This window comes from Desmodus rotundus, chromosome 5, assembly GCF_022682495.2.
Source record: "Desmodus rotundus isolate HL8 chromosome 5, HLdesRot8A.1, whole genome shotgun sequence".
Classification (NCBI taxonomy): domain Eukaryota; kingdom Metazoa; phylum Chordata; class Mammalia; order Chiroptera; family Phyllostomidae; genus Desmodus; species Desmodus rotundus.
Window position 1 is genome coordinate 145,317,914 of NC_071391.1, and position 16,455 is coordinate 145,334,368.

The 16,455-nt window shown below is 40.5% G+C and overlaps 1 pseudogene; it reads left to right on the forward strand.

Annotated features, from left to right (window-relative positions):
* The first annotated feature begins 14,048 nt into the window (after positions 1-14,048).
* LOC112298178 (lysine--tRNA ligase pseudogene) lies at positions 14,049-15,860 on the forward strand (annotated as a pseudogene).
* Positions 15,861-16,455: the final 595 nt, after the last annotated feature.

Consider the following 16,455-nt stretch of genomic DNA (forward strand, 5'->3'; position numbering starts at 1 on the left):
GAGTAGTGTCACAGAATTCTGATGAAGGTGTGTTCCAAGGACATGGTACCCAGCCAAGACGCTGTTTAACTGGAAGGGGGATGGGTACACTCCCTCAAACAATACAGAGTCCAATAAGCACTTTTGGGGGTTGAACAATATTAAAATATGAAGCAAAATAAAGAACAGAGAAATAAAAACATCCAGATTTTAAAGAATCTAATACACATTAAATTCATTTAAATATTGAACTAATTAAACTAAGAGAACTATAGTTAGAGTAAAACATAAATATTATATTTCTAAACAGTGTAAAAATACTAACAAAATTTGGGAAACAATGGGAGAAATTTTGAGAATGCTAAGATTGAAACATGTAGCTTAAAAATTATTCTGATTATTATTTTTTTTAGATTTCTTTTTTAATCTAAGACTGAACTTGTAGGAAATAATACATCTTGTCTAAAGAAACATTTATTTGGGAGTGGTGGGGAGAAAATGCAGGCAACTATAATTGAACAACAATAAAGTAATTTAAAAACACATTTATTTGAAGTTTAACAACTCAGGTTTTTCTTCCATTGAGTTTCAAGTAAAATTATAATATTTTTATTGTTTTCTATAATGACATTTCATCTTAATAAAATTTCTAGATGCTATATCTATGTGTGTATAAAAATGGACTGGAAAATGGTGTTTATCTAATGTTAATTTTTTGAAGGATGGTAAAATTGTAGGTAAATTTTTTCATCTTTCTACTTTTTTCTATTTGTAAATATTTTATAATGAGCTTCCTTTTAACAAAAATAAGAGATATTTTTAAAAAGCTCAAGAATATATCAAGATGATAAATGTTTAATACTAGAAAGTGAAAATATAGATGACTGTTTTGTATATTTTTATATTTTTTAAATTTAAAAAGTACATTGATAAACTACTTTCTAGTTTTCTTTATTTTTTAAATTTTGAGATCTTATTTGATATTTTCTCTTTAGGTTTATGATTCTTGATAGAAGAATTGTTGCCCATCCCTAGTTTAGGAGGAAAAGGAAGCATCTACAAGTTGCTGATTAATAATCAGCCAAGTACGTGCTGCTTTGCCTACATTAACAGGAAGGAAAAATGGCTTCTGGAAAGCTGATGTCTGGAAGAAGACTATTTTATTGTAAACTACATTGTAATTGGGCACAGAAACATAAAGAAATTCTTCCAGTGTGCAGGTACACAATGTAATAAGCATCTCCCAGATACTTTGTCCCAATATAGGTTAGTGGAATTCTACACCATAAATCCACTCTAGTCCCCTAAAAGGAAAAATGTTTATAGGCACCAAAATTTTTCCAGGTCTGTGTAAAGAGAAATATCAATCACAGATCAAATTGAAGCACATGTTTCTAGTTGATGTAACTTAAACTTTTCTTTAAAACCACTGCAAAAAGGGGGGGTGGTGGAGGAGGGGATAATAGAATTATCCAAGGTCAGTTAAGCTAATCCTCAAAATCAAGTAAAACCCTTCAAATTAAATAGTTAAGGAAAAAAACACTTGATAGCAGGCATTGGCTCTTGCAGGGCTATGCAATTTTCTCCAAACCTACTCGGAGTGTCATATCTGTTTACAGGTTCAAATTGTGGATTTACACACACAGCCTGTGTTATAAACTTGGTCAAACTGAAAGCTCACATGTGTCCTTTATATCCTCCTCTCTAACCCTTTGCATTTGGTTTTCCATCTTCCTGGAATATTGTGTTAGTTGGGGTTTTCTTATTTTGTTAGAGCAATTTTAGAAGGCAGAGAGGGGAGGGGCTGGTGGGTTCCGTGGTTAGACCAGTCTATAACATTGTCAAAATAATTGTTTTTCACAATGCATGGTATGGTGCCAAATGGAGCAACCAAGACGTCAAAAGCATTTCACAGTGCTGAGCCTTTCTTCACGAATCTGTGGATCCCAGTAACTTGTTTACTACATCCTCAGAGGAGCTGAGGAATGCAGCTCGGGGTCCAGGCAGTCACTGGTTTCTTTCTAGAGGGAGGTACACCATGTTCCTCTGTGAAACGGGGTGTTTTAAGTTTTCTCTTTCACGTACAACCACAGCTCTACCACATGGACAGGGGAGACAGAACAGGAGAGACTCAGATGCCAAACAGTTATGGAGATTCTGCAGGAAGCGATTTAACTACCACAAAAATGTCCTCACAGAGCCAGGCTGACTCCTGAGCTATTCTCCTTTCATCTCCCTGGCTCCAGCTTCCCCTGTCTCCTCATTAGATGGCCCATGCTCGCTCGCTCTCTCTTCTCTCTCTCTCTCTCTTCACTTTCCAACCATGTACCTGAGTCTACTCTAATGTTAATGCCCACAAGCCCCTTGGTTTTAAAGTGGGAACTGCTTTGGTTTTTAGCTTTTTTCCCATTAATTCCTCTTTAAAAATAAAATAAAAAAGAGGCCCTGCACAGAGAAAAAATTCACATCTGAACAAGTTTCAAACTCAGATACCAATCTGAGAAAAGCAGAAGCAGCCCTTCCTTTAACAAATAGCCTGAGTAAGGAGAATGTTCACAGGGGAATCCAGTAATTTTGTTCCTGAATTCGCCACAGTGAAATATCTTTGGGGGAACGCCCTGCTGTGCTCTACACGGACAGTCATATGATTGTGTCAGGATAAATAAGAAGTAACGCTTTCTCTCTAGGTCCATGAGGAAATACCAAATATCTCTAAGGCTAAGACATCAAAGCAGAACCCAAGCCACAAGCAGGGGCTGGGCAGTGATGGGACAGAAGAAGTTTTGCGTTTAGAGTAAATGTCAGCAAACTCTTTCTATCAAAGGCCTAAGGTAAATATTTTAGGCTTTGTTGGGCCATCAGGTCTCTGTCACAGCTACTCGGTTCTGCTGTTCTGGCACAAACACAGCCAGAGCGCCTAGCATATGAGCAGGGCTGAATCTCAATAAAACTATTCGTGGGCCCTGAACTTTGCATTGCATGCAATTTCCAGGTGTTATGACATATTATTCTTCTTTTGATATTTTTCTAACCACTTAAAAATTTAAAAACCATTCCTAACCCGTGGATAATACAAAAACAGGAGGTAGGCTGGTTTCAGCCTGTGGGTCAAAATTTGTCAACCCGTTCATAGGAAACTGTACCAGAACAAAGCCAAGTCTTCTCCTCTGGTCTATCACAGGCATAGTGATTCCTGTTGGCAAGGTGCTTTCTCATGCCCTGCCTCGGGCAACCTTCCCAGCAATCTATGAGATACATATTATTGTTTTGATATAATGGATGAGAAAGCTGAGGTTCAAAAGAGAATGGTCATTAATTCATTTAATATCTGAGTCTATTACTAACACCTGGACTGGTGTTAGGCCCTAGGGATATGGCAGTGACTAAGGTATAGCTTTTCACTGCAGAGAGACTAGAGGGACAGACCAGTTCAGTACAGGTCAGTACAATAGGGGGTATAGGCGAGAGACACATATAGGAAGCATTCAATTCAGTTTGGGAGCCCAAGAAAAGCATTCTGGAGGAAATGACATCCAGCTCAGATGGGAAAGAGAGTTTCTCTTAGAAGAGGAAGGGGGAAAACTGTACCAGATATAAGGAACAGCATGAGCAAAGGCATAGAGTTTCTATATAAAAATAATGGATAATCTCTGCATAACGAAAAGAGGGTGGGGATATGAAACAATTCCACAAGGAAGAAGCCAAAAGATATCTATAAGCAACCAACCACATACTATAGCATAATTTTTTTGGTATGTATATTTTCAATATTTTTCTTTGAATATAATAAATATTTATATATATTTAACAGTAATTTACAAGCTGATTTACAATGCACTATTTTGACTTGGGATATTCTGAGCACTTTTTCAGTTCCTGAGGTATGATTTTAACGACACTTTTTTAATGACTAAAGAGGGTTCTACCGTACCAATGTGCTTTCCTTCATTAAGTTGCTTCTGACTTTTTGTTTTGATAATTGATGCCACCATAACCATCCTAATGATTAAAAATAAGATGTAAAGGTGAGACGGCACAACACATAGAGGAACTTCAAATTAGTAAGTTTAGATCATTGAGCATAAGGTATATATGATGGGGACAGGACAAGAGCAGAAGAAACGCTGCTCAAAAAAGAAAATGTGAGCAAGAACTGTTTTCTATCACATCACAGAGGGTGGGCTTTATCCTGGGAGACCGTGGAGCCAGGGAACAGGTAGAAGAAAAGAAGACATAAGGATCAAATTAACTTTCACCAAGATTAGTCTGGCTACAGAGTGGAGAATGGATTGCAAGACACAAGTGTAACCCTCTTATTTCACAATAAAAAGCACTGACCTCCTCATAAATACTCTAACTTGTTCTGGTTCACTGAGTTGGGGGTTGTGAAAGCAGTCTGTTGATGCCATGCCCAGTGCCCACTGTCCCCGGGATCATGGTGCCCATCCCACATGTTCAAGTGTAAGTGGACAGCACATAATCAAAGTCATAAATACAGCCCTGCAGTCATTTTGGTGGAGAATGGTATTTAGCAACCAAGATTAAGCCACAGATTCTGTTCATTGCTACAAGGATGTCTTTGGAGGTGGGGGGGTTTTCAACTACCAAAGCTAGGAAAACAACCACAGCACTACACTCCTTTTGCATTGAACTAATGTTATTAAATAATTATTAAATAACTTTCAGTTAGGTCCTGAAAATGCCACAAGTAGAAAGAGAAGGAGAAGGAGAATGTCAAGAAGACAGAGTAAAGTCGCCAGTGATGCCAGTTAAAATTTGTGAACTGGGTAGAATTGTAGTGAGTTTAACGATTTACACCACGGGAGCTTTATAACAGAGGGTCAAGCATGCCATCATTCTATAAGAGGGGTGAGAAGTAAGGTAGGGTTCTAGTAGATGACCATAATAGAGCCTGCGAGATCTTTTTAGAGCACACAATTGTCATGGAAACAGAGTTAAAAAAAAAAAAAAAAAGGACTTCCGGCCAAGGCATAGGTAAACACACTGCGCCTCCTCACACAACCAAAAGAAAGACAACAACAATTTAAAAACAAAACACAACCAGAACTGACAGAAAATCAAACTGTATGGAAGTCCAACAACCAAGGAGTTAAAGAAGAAACATGCATCCAGACCTGTAGGAGGGATGAAGAGGGCTCACAGCAAGGTGGCGGCTGCTGGACCCAGCGAGGTGGTGGATTGTGGAGCAGGGTGGGCAAAGCTGCAGCTGGCGCAACCCAGGGCTCCAACGGGGAAGTAAAGCCTCAAACCACGGACTGAAAACACCCGTGGGGGTTGAGGCGGCAGTGGGAGAAACTCCCAGCCTCAAAGGAGAGGTCATTGGAGAGACCCACAGGGTCCTAGAACATACACAAACCCACACACACAGGAATCAGCACCAGAAGGGTGCACTTTGCTTGTGGGTAGGGGGGGAAGTGACTGAAAAACAGCACAGAGCAGAGCAAGCGCCATTGTTCCCTCTCGGCCCCTCCCCCACATACAGCATCACATCGCAGCAACCAGCGTTACCCCGCCCTGGTGAATACCTAAGGCTCCGCCCCTTTACATAACAGGTGCGCCAAGACAAAAAAAAATTGGCCCAAATGAAAGAACAGATCAAAGCGCCAGAAAAAAATACAACTAAGCAACAAAGAGATAGCCAACCTATCAGATGCACAGTTCAAAACACTAGTAATCAGGATGCTCACAGAATTGGTTGAATTTGGTCACAAATTAGATGAAAACATGAAGGCTACGCTAAGTGAAACAAAGGAAAATGTATAGGGAACCAACAGTGATGGGAAGGAAACTGGAACTCAAATCAATGGTGTGGACCAGAAGGAAGAAAGAAACATCCAACCATAAAAGAATGAAGAAACAAGAATTCAAAAAAATGAGGAGAGGCTTAGGAACACCCAGGACATCTTTAAATGTTCCAACATCTGAATTATAGGGGTACCAGAAGGAGAAGAGGAAGAGCAAGAAATTGAAATCTTCTTTGAAGAAGTAATGAAGGAGAACTTCCCCAATCTGGCAAAGGAAATAGACTTCCAGGAAGTCCAGGAAGCTCAGAGTCCCAAAGAAGTTGGACCCAAGGAAGCACAAACCGAGGCACATCATAATTAAATTACCCAAGATTAAAGATAGGGAGAGAATCTTAGAAGCAGCAAGAGAAAAGGACACAGTTACCTACAAAGGAGTTCCCATAAGACTGTCAGCTGATTTCTCAAAAGAGACCTTACAGGCAAGAAGGGGCTGGAAAGAAGTATTCCAAGTCATGAAAGGCAAGGACCTACATCCAAGATTGCTCTATCCAGCAAAGTTGTCATTTAGAATGGAAGGGCAGATAAAGTGCTTCTCAGATAAGGTCAAGTTAAAGGAGTTCATCATCACCAAGCCCTTATTATATGAAATGTTAAAGGGACTTATCTAAGAAAAAGAAGATAAAAAATACGAACAGTAAAATGACAGCAAACTCACAGTTATTAACAACCACACCTACAACAAAAACAAAAGCAAACTAAGCAAACAACTAGAACAGGAACAGAATCACAGAAATGGAGATCACATGGAGGGTTATCAACAGGGGAGTGGGAGGGGGAGAGAGAGGGGAAAGGTACAGAGAAAAAGTAGCATAAATGGTAGGTAGAAAATAGACAGGGAGAGGGTAAGAATAGTATAGGAAATGTAGGAGCCAAAGAACTTACATGTATGACCCATGGACATGAACTATAGAGGGGGAAAGTGGGAGGGAGGGTGTGTTCAGGATGGAGTGGAGTGAAGGGGGGAAAATGGGACAAATGTAATAGCACAATCAATAAAATGTATCTAAAAAATAATAAAAATTTTAAAAAGCCAAAAAAAAAAAAACCCTTAGTGATTACTTAATCCAGTCTCTATTTTAAAGACTGGGACCTCAAGGCTGTAAAGCTGCACATGCATTGGCCTTGGAGCCTCTTCTCTGGAGTCAGGCACACCTGGGTTTCTGTCCTCTCTTTGCCCATCATTTCTTTATGGCTTTGGAAAGATGACTTAAGTAGGAAATAATGCATGTTAGGTAATGTAGCTCAGTGCTTGGCACATGAAACATGCCTTATATATGATCTTTATAACTGTTATTCCTAATTATAATAATCCTTTCTAATATAGTAATAAGCATTTACAGGGCACTGCGTTATTACCATTATTGCTATCGTTGTTCTTGTTATTTACACAAGGTTACAAAAACTAAATAATAACTGGACTCAAACCAGAATCATCTCTGCTCCAGACCTGAACTCCTACTCTAAACCACTTTCCACTTTAACAGTGACTTTCAAACAATGTCCCATCAAGTCTTGAGATTTGGAGAAAGGCCTCACGAAGAAGATGGACCGACAGAGCTCTAGGTCTTCCATCCTCACTTTTATTTGATATTTCTTTTGAGGATAACTCCACATCCAAAAATCATTTGAAAACCATTGCAAACTATGCTGTGACTAAAAATGAAATCAATAGCAAGCATGTACCTAGATCTTAAAGAAATGAAAGCAGCGTATGAGAAGTCAAGCAATGAGTGTGAGATAAATTAAGCAACTCCAGTCTCTCCTTTCTTTTGCATTGATAGGAATTTTGCAGGAAGCTCAGGTTAGAGGGATAGCTGGAGGCCACACATATAGAGTAGATTCACCCACTCACTTCCACCATCCCTTCTGCACTTAAGCTTGGCCAGCTTTCTTACATCAACTGCATCACATACAGGCCTGCGGTGCCGACATGTGCTATAGCCCAAGAGGTGGACTGTGGAGTGGCTTTGGAATTTGCATCTGGAAAAATTGGATCTCTGGGAGAGGCCAATTTTTTTCTTAATGACCTACTTGGTTTATTTATAGATCAAAGTGATGAAGATATCAAAATGAATTAGGTATTGCTATTGGGAACATGCCAAATTTCCCTTCCATTTTTTAAATTCCATTTTTCAATTACAGTTGACATTCAATATTATTTCATATTAGTTTCAGGTGTACAGCATCGTGGTTAGATAATTACATAATTTACAAATAATTCAAGTGCCCACCTGGCACCATACATAGTCATTACAATATTATTGGCTACATTCCCTGTGCTGTACTTTACATCCCCATGACTATTTTATAACTACCAATTTGTACTTCTTAATTCCTTCACCTTTTTCACCCAGCCCCCCACACCCTCTCATCTGGCAACCATCAGTGTTTCTCTGCATCTATGAGTTTGTTTCTGTTTTATTTGTTTGTTTTGTTCTTTAGATTCCTCGTATAAGTGAAATCATATGGTATTTGTCTTTCTAGGTCTGACTTATTTCACTTGGCTTAATGCCCTCTAGTACCATCCATGCTGTTGCAAATGGTAAGATTTCACTCTTATGATCAAGTGATAGTCCATTCTATATAGGTACCACCGCTCCTTTATCCATGAGAGAGGCAGTTGTTAATCTGAAAACGGAATCTTGTGTTCCTTTGAGCCCCTGACTGGTCAGGCTCCAATTTATCTCTCAAATGAAGATAATTTCATTTTCTGGGCCCAAAAGATGCAAAATATGAGAAGGCATTGTGAACGTAGTGGTCAAAGCAACTGAGCAGATGGTTTGCGTGATAGGCTCAATTGAAAGTGGTGGCCTAATTTTGAAAAGCTTCTTGTGAAGCTGACCTCACCTACTGTGAGGTGTTCTGAAACTACCTTTTGGCTTAGAGTTCACTTATGTTCCTCTCCTCCTTCCCTTTGTAATATTTTGAATCAATTGCTTCTGTGTAATCAAGTCTTGCACTTCCAGTGAAACACAAGAAGGAACTAACTTTTTTCCACTCTGAAAATTAATTCTTCACCTTAGAAAAAGGTTTATGCTTCTGAGTCACAGAAAAGCCAACACCCTCCAAATTGAAGGGCAATACCACAAAAAGAAAAAAGAATAAAAACCAGTGAATCAATTTCCCTTTCCGTACAGATCTGAGAGGTGAGATAGTTCTCATTTCCGCCAGGAGGCTTCCGGCTCTGCCAAGTTGAGTCAGCATGCTGCAAATTGTTCGAGAGGGTTCTTGGACCACGTATGCTAGTTGGAAGAGACTAAACTGGGTCAAGCTAACTTCTGCCAGGTGCCTTAGGATTTGGGGAGATAAGGGGAAACTCTTAGCACTCTAACTCAATTCTGTGGTTCTTGTCATTGTCTGTGGTGTTGTGGGGTATAGCAGAGAGACCAGATATCTGAGAGGAATTCACCCATTCTTGCCTTTTTTGGGCTCTGATACTAATGTGATTCCTGGGTGTGGCAGCCAATGAAAAGCACTGCTCAGATCTTCCTTTAAGATAGAATCTTCAGTGAGCAGTGTACTTATCTGCCGGACTGCAGCTTCTGAAACTTTGGGATCCATGGCAACATTCACACCAAGGGTATGCTTTTCCAGAGCAGCTCCTAGCCAATGGCCAAGCATGGGGCGGGGGACTAGAGGTGGCATTCCTGCCCAATGGAGGAATTTCTCTAGTAGGGGTTGTTGCTTTGAGGCTCCCCATCAGCCTAGCCAAGTCTTTCCCAGAGCTGCCATGCAGTCTGAAGCTCTACACACCCAGTTTTTCTTCCTTCCTGCTCTCCCTTCACAGATGTCAGACTTGCATTATGATTTGAGGCTCTCCTCACCATCTCCTGCTCCTTTTTCTTTTTCTTTTTCTTATCTCCCAATAATGTCTTGCATTTCTAATTCCTTCCTGGTGTCCACTTCCTGCAGGACCTAAGCAGAGACAATGGGGAAGAAGCAGAGCTTTCTTTTCCCATACCGCATCTGACTGCTCCCCCGCCCCACCTTGGCTTTCCAAGCAGCCTGTGCCCTTAAGCAGCAGCTGTGGCCTTCAGCAGTGTTTGCCCTCGGTCATCATGTGGTCTTTTGCCATTTACTTTCCCAATGGAAACACCAGGCCAAAGCAGATTGGAAACAGCAAAGTGTCTTTAATGAATCGAAAGTAAATATGAAAAGTCAAGGAGGTGATGAGATGTTAGAGCAAAGGCGGTCCTGACTGGAGACTTGAGGGGGAGAGGTGTTCATTCTCAATTGGAGGAGGAGAGGAAGAGGAGGTAGTAAACATCTCACACTTAGAAGTAATTTTCTCCTTGTAATTTTAATGAGAGAGCAAATTAATATAGATGCATTATTTCACCTTTTAAACTCCTTTGCTTACCCTAAAACTACCAATTCACTTAACAAGTAGTAGAATAAATTCATTTCTGTTTTAGTTTGTTTCCCTTTCTGTTGTCATTACTCAGGGAAATAGTCAAAAGTTGGGAGGGGTAATAAGCCAGGGGAAATAAATATGAATGAGTTGAATAAGGCAAAAACTCTTCAATCAATGTTTAATCAAACAATTGCTACAATTTAGAATGATCATTATTCCATTTTAATATTTCAAAGTAACCTATCCAACTTCATCTTAATTACTAAAATGAAAAAGACCCAGAAATCAAAGAAAAAAATCACTTTTTACAATGTGAAAACTGAGCAAATGGTCATAACCAAGTCACCTACATGGAGGTAAGAAGAAAGATGAAAATATTCTGATAATTACTTCCAACAATGGATTCTAAAGGCAGGAAATTAACTTTAAAAAATTAAAACATACACCTAAATCCAATTTATTTACAATCTCTAAGTGTAGAGTCTGTTCACTTTGGCTTGAAACAGGAGTGAGTTACCCCAATCAAATCCTGTATATCCCATGGAAATTTCATTCGCAGGTAGCCAGAAACAATGCATGCATTTCTCTCTCTCCTCTCTCTTCTCTGCTCTCTCCTGTCACCTTTCCAACGCCTATAAGGACACCCTAAGTACAGGATTCTGTTGGGTTAGGGGTTATATATATCAGCACTAAAAAATACTTCAAAGACTTCTCATCACCTGCACTGCCAATAACACAGGGACTACATGTTAAATGATCTGGGCCGAGGATTGTGACGAATGTACACGCCCCGCCTTCCCTGCTTCCTTCCATCTGTGTATGGCCTGAAACAGCTGACGGGGACAGCCTTTCATCTTTCATCTAATCAACTGACTTTTCCCATGGGAAACAGCCAATGAAGCGCAAACGGACACCCAGGCAACTAGCCACATCTGACACTTCAAAAAAAATCAGTAAAAGTGACTGCTATGAGTCACTAAGGACAAACAGCATTCCTGAAAGAAATGCACATGACAGGCAGGAACACATTAGTGCTTGCTTTGAAAATGCTAAGGGTCCCCACAGACCTGAATGGTATTCGAGCCTGAATTCTCTCCACTTGCAGGATACCTCCTATTTGCTGTTCAATTTTCCGTAAATATGACTATTTCCTCTCCATTTTCTTTTCGACTGTAACAAACTAGTATTGCAAATACTTTTAATAGTTGGGATGTTCCGTAACATCCTCTTTGCAATGACTGTGAGGAGCTTAAAGGCGTGGTTAACTATAATTTGCTCTATACCAGGGGCTTTCAATTTGGGTGGCCGGGACCTGTCTATCACATTCCAGCTTAGTGCACGCACACGATGGCGGTGGGAGAGACGTGACAGTTAAATGTCGTGTGGCGTCCAGGATGGCGTATCTTAGAGCAGAAAAAGGACATGAGGTTACAACTAGGGAAATTGAAATAAACTATGAACTTAAGATAATAATAATGTATCAATATTGGCTTATTAGGGTGGAAAATGTACCACAGTAATGTAAGAGGCTAACAATGGGGGATATGCAGGACCTCTGCACGACCCTTGTAAATTTTCTGTAGATTAGAAGTATCGCGCAGTAAAGAAAGCTCATGGAGATAACAATAACAACAAAAAGGCAGTGGCTGCCTGGCAAGGGGACTGAAGTGACATCAGGCTCTTTCATCCCATTTACCCCTCACCTCTGACTGTAAAATGCTGCTGATGATTCGGAGTGCCTTCCCAAAAGCACAGATGGAGTAAAAGACACGACACAATGAAGAGGAAGCACTTGTGAGGTGCCCAGAGGGGCAGCTGACTGATCGCAAGTGCAGTTAGGAAGGTAAGCCTGGCATCTTGTTCTCCAGTGGGGGTCCAGAGGGAGGCAATAAAGCTCTGTGAAATTTACTCTGAAATCTGAAATGTGTCCAAATCACCAACTGCCAGCTAACATGCCCCAAATCTGACAGGAAATGCAAACCAGCATGTTTTCCTGTTTTAAAGAGAGGTGCTGTTTTACTTCTCCTGTTCTTTCTCTTCTTCTTAAGAACAACCATGAGTTAGTAATGAAACATTTGAATCAGATGGAAGGAATAAAATGGGATAAAATGGCACGAAACCCAATGAATCCCTGGGGCCCAAGAAATTCCTGGCTGTGATAGGAATTCAGGCCTTTGCAATGCGGATCTGAATGGGGTCCGCCTCAAAGCCAAAGGTATGGGTGTGAAGCTTCATGAAATCAAAGTGTGGAAATGCAAGTGTTCGCAAATGGAAGCTGATGACTTTTGCGAAACTCCCTTGAAGACAGTGTTTCAGGTCAGCTGAAGCTCATAGAGTTGCTGACTCCAGGCTCAAAGCAGGAATAATATGAATATTTTCGAAACTGTCTCAGTTGTCTGATCGGTCTCTGATCACCCCTTCTTTGTTTTTGTGAAAAGATCCTTTTTGGCTACTGAATCTGAATGGAAAAAGGTTCTGGTCCTTATGTGGCCAAAGGGAAGGGAGCAGCCTGGCCAAATTCAGTACTTCTCAAACCTTTTTTCCAGAAGGGAAATTCTTATATGAAAAAAAATATTATTTGGAACCCCAGTACATAAACAATTAAAATCAGAGCTGCTCTGGATGAGGAGAAGGAGAGATACAGAGTCACCTCATTTAATGAATAAATTAATGTACATGCTTATTTTGAGTGTATATGAATTTCATCATTTATAGAAACATGATTTAAAATGATCTCAATGTTTAGTGTTTTTATTATAAATTATATTAATATAATAATTTTACTTTATATTTGTATAATGGGTGAACTTTCTTGTCCTCAGAAACCCCAGGGACTAAAGCGTTTCAAAATACACTTAAAGATGAGAGGCAGAAAATCCCTAAAATGAGTATGAGATTTGGCAGAAATCTCATTTATCCCAGGATGCTCATTTATCCCATTTCTTCCTCCTAGGAACAAAGGAATATCACATATCCCAGCTGTGTTTGCAAACAAATTAGGAGCATGTGACTGAGTTCTGGCCAATAGGACATGGGTGAAAAGAATATGTAGCTCTTTCAGGCCTTGTCTCTAAAATTTCTCATGCCCTTTTCCACCCTCTCCTTCTCTCTCTCCCTTATTTGTATACTGACAAGTAAGTACTGCTAGTTGGCAGAGTTATAAGACAGAAGAAGACCAATTCCCTGAGTTTCTGCATTACACTTTGATGTGAGCAAGAAATAAAAATTCCCTAGGTTAAGCCACTGAGATTTGAGGGTTTGTTTGTTACCACAGCAAGACTTAGCCTATCCTGGCTGATACAGATGACACGGACTTCTAAAATTTATTTGTTTTCATTTAAAATTTTTAAAGATTTTGTTTAGAGATCTAATTTCAGCCTGAGTCTCCTCAATACTGTAGATTCCTTTTTAAATTTATTACTAAAGAAGTGTTCTCTTTCATGAAGAACTGACAAGCTTATTCAAGCAAATAAGAATTATGTCACCTATCATGTCACTCTTTTTGCTCTGGGTACCAGAAATCCTGGGTCAAAATTAATATTGCATCACAATAATTTGTTTAGCCCTCTTGATTAACATATTTATTGCTGATTTCCTTATATGGGCTTGAATTTCTATGTCTTTCTTAACATTTTGTTGACCTTCAATACTTGAACCACTTGCCCCATTTTAGAAAAGGTGTGGAATTAATAAGTGAATCTTTCAAGAGACATGACACTAGCAAACAAAACAAACCATATGTCAAGAACTCTCTTTAAAGTAACATTTCACGCTTTTCAGGTGGGGCCCTCCAGAGAGATGGCAATGGTCGGGGGGCTGCAGTGAATGTAAACAACAGCGAGCAGAAATGCAGCAAAAGGTGGTGGTGGTCATTAGTTGCAGGGTCTGCCATGTTGACACAAGCTGCTGTAAGGCTTGTTAGGCATTCCCTGCGCCAAACCTCCTGGGCACAGTGGTGGAGGCAGAGGGATCCATGACTGGGTCAACTTGCTTCTTTCACAGCGCTTCCCAAGGAACAAGCCACTTTCGAATAAAAGTGGCAAGCTGAAGAGATGCCTGAAAATTGAGAAGAAGGTCATGGAGAAGGAGGCCAAACAGAAGGAGCTCAGTGAGAAATAGCTAAGCCAGGCTATGGCGACTGCCACCAACCTCACCACTGACAATGGTGTGGGTGCTGAGCGGGGAGCCAGGACCCAAAGCAATACTACAAGGTCTGCAGCCAAGCCATCCACCAACTACAGGTCAATGGGGAAGACAAGGGAGGCTCCATATAGACGTCTTGCTCACTCACTTTATCCACGAACATAGTCACCTGCAGTCTGAGACCACCTGATGGCGTCTCTCTAAAGGCGGCAGGTAGGATCCATGCCAAGGAGCCTCTGGGGGAAAGCTCATCTTCTATGACCTTTGAAGAGAAGGGGTCAAGTTGCAATTCATGGCCATTTCCAGGAATTATAAATCAAAAGAACTTACTCATATCACTAATGAGCTGCATTGGGGAGACATAATTGGAGTTCAGGGGAATCCTGGGAAAATGAAAAATGGGTGAACTAAGCATCATTCCCTATGAGATCACACTTCTGTCTCCTTCCTTGCATATTTACTTCATCTTCATTTTGGTCTCAAAAACAAGGAAACACAGTATCATCAGAGATACCTGGACCTGATTCTGATGACTTTGTGATACAAAAATTTATCACCTGCTTTAAGATTATCACATATATAAAAAGTTTCTTGGATGAGTTGGGATTCCTAGAGATTGAAACTCCCATGACGAACATCATCCCAGGAGCCAAACTGTTTTTCATCTACTGCGATGAACTATAAATTTATATATGAGAATTACACCAGAGCTCAACCATTATATGCTGGTGTCTGGTGGCACTGACTGGGTCCATGAAACTGGGAGCTAGTTCCGGAATGAAGTATTTGATTTGATTCTCAATCCTGAGTTCACCACCTGTGAGTCCTACATGGCCTGAGCAGACTATCTGGATCTCGTGGAAATCACAGAGATGATTTCAGGGATGGTGAAGAGCATTACAGGCAGTTACAAGGCTACCTACCATCCAGATGGCCCGAGGGCCATGCTTATGAGATTGACTTCAGCCCACGGTTCTGGAGAATCTCCACAGTGGAAGAGCTTGAGAAAGCCCTGGGGGTGAAGCTGCCAGAAACTAAACTTTTTGAAACTGAAGACACTAGTAAAATTCCTGATGACATCTATGGGCAAAAGCTATTGAATGCCTCCCTTTGGACCACAGCCAGGCTTCTTGATAAGCTTGTTTGGGAATTCCTGTAACTGACAGGCATTAATCCTACCTTCAGCTGTGATCACTCACAGAGAATGAGCCTTTCACCTCTAAAGCGGGTCTGACTGAGCGCTTTGAGCTGTTTGTCATGAAGAAGGAAATATGCAATGCTTACACTGAGCTGAATGACTCTGTGAGGCAGTGACAGCTTTTTGAAGAACAGGCCAAGGCCAAGGTGGCTGGTGATGATGAGGCCAAGTTCATAGATGTTAAGGGCTGCCGCCCACAGCTGGCTGGGGCATGAGCATCCACCGAGCCACCATGTTCCTCACAGACTCCGTTAACACCAAAGAAATACTTCTGTTTCCTGCCATGAAACCCAAAGACAGGAAGGAAAGTGCAGCAACTGCTGATACACTGGAAAACACAACAGCTGGCACTTCTGTTTAGAAAGGAATAATTGCAAGTCAGATAACTCAGGCATCTTTGCATTTCTTCGAAAGACCAAGGACTGCAAAGGAATTTTTGTGTGTTGCTATCCATTGGACTATTGCAGTTCAGTCACCAGAAGAGAGAAAAGGAATTAACTATTATTCCTTTTTTATTCTTTGTTACTAACTAAGCCATTTTTCTCTAAAAAATAAATGTAACGTTTCGCCACTGTGTCTGCTGTTTCAGTGGAAGTCACATCACAATTGAATGGAGACGTCTTGTGCAACGTTGTGGCTTATGGAGCACCAGTTCCAGGGGAGGAACTCCGGCGTGACCTTTGGCTGTGCTTTCACTGATGGCTGACCACATGACCATATTGTGACCACTTCCTTCATGCCCTAGATATATGAAGAGCATGAGTGGCAGACGAATTTCTATTTTATCAAAGTTGGAATCAGATTTTAAGAACAGGCTTTAGTTAAAGAATACCCCATAATTATTAACTTCTTGGCATCTAACGTGATAACAAGACTTCCCTTTGTAGCAATCACTGCTATAATTTTATATTTTGTAAGGGCTTCTACTGGAATATTAATGTACCATTCTTCCTTTT